We start from the raw sequence: 1,506 nt of genomic DNA, 5'->3' as shown, positions 1-1,506 counted from the left end.
ACTGCAACCTCCACCTCCCAGGTTCAATCAATTCTCCTGCCTCAGCCTCCAGAATAGCTGGGATTACAGGCATGTGCCACCATGCCCAGCTGATTTTATATTTTTAGTAAAGATGGGTTTTCTCCATGTTAGTCAGGCTGGTCTTGAACTCCCGACCTCAGATGTTCCGCCCTCCTCGGCCTCCCAAAGTGCTGGGATTACAGGCATGAGCCACCGTGCTCGTGCCCAACAGTTTTCTATATTCTTAAACAGTTGAAAAGTCAAAAGATTTAACAATATTTCATAACACATGAAATTCAAATGTCTGCCGGGCGTGGTGGCTCACGCCTGTAATCCTAGCACTTTGGGAGGCTGAGGTGGGTGGATCACCTGAGGTCAGGAGTTCAAGAAATTCAAATGTCAATGCCCATAAATAAGGTTTCACTAGGACACAGCCATGCTCTTTCATTTATGTACAGTTGTCCCTTGGTATCCACAGGGGATTGGTTCCAGGGTCTCTCTCAGATACCAAAATCCACAGATGCTAAAGTCCCCCAGTCGGCCCTCCGTATCTGTGGGTCCTGCATTCACAGCTGTGGAGGGCCTACTGTATGGGTTGTCGCTGCATCTGTGCTACAACGGCAGAGTTGAGTGACAGTTTGTGTGTGGTGTTCTCATCACCTCATACTGCTGCTCCTAGTACTATAAATTGCAGGAATGCAGCATAACTCCACAGTGTTTTGAATACCACATGTATCTACCATGGCATTTTAAAAACTTACAAGTGCATACTTATTGTGTCAAAAGTAAAGAAAGTGGACTTTGAAGGTCTTGCTTTTAAGGTATGATGGAGTGTGGATTACTTAGTTACCAAATTAGATGTGGGAACATTGTTTATTATACAATGACGTCACCGCATTTCTACAAGGTTATAATATATATCAATGTTACCAGTCTAAGCATTCATCACAATATTCCCAACTCAGAGGAGAGCAATGGCTAGCAAAATTAGAAATTTTAAATAGAATATCTTATAGTAAAATTCATTATGAAAGTAAAAAATAGGCCAGGCGTGGTGACTCATGCCTGTAATCCCAGCACTTTGGGAGGCCCAGGTGGGCAGATCACGAGGTCAGGAGTTCCAGACCAGCTTGGCCAACATGGTGAAACCCCATCTCTACTAAAATACAAAGATTAGCTGGGCATGAGGGCGCATGCCTGTAATCCCAGCTACTCAGGAGGCCGAGGCAGGAGAATCGCTTGAACCTGGGAGGCAGAGGTTGCAGTGAGCTGAGATGGAGCCATTGGACTCCATCTTGAAAAAAAAAAAGAAAAAGAAAAAAAATGAGCCTGTAGCCAAAGTAAGTTTCTGAGTGGCTTGTTTGTTAGCCAAGCAAGGAAAGCCATTTATTGATATTGAGCTAAATTGTGTTTGGTTGCAGAAGTCAAAGAAATATGCTCAAGAAGAATAAAACTTGTTGAAGACTATTCATCTTTCAGCAAGAACAGTGGCTTCAACAGCCACTC

This window comes from Cebus imitator, unplaced genomic scaffold, assembly GCF_001604975.1.
Source record: "Cebus imitator isolate Cc_AM_T3 unplaced genomic scaffold, Cebus_imitator-1.0 Scaffold445, whole genome shotgun sequence".
NCBI lineage: Eukaryota > Metazoa > Chordata > Mammalia > Primates > Cebidae > Cebus > Cebus imitator.
This window is presented reverse-complemented; position numbering follows the sequence as displayed.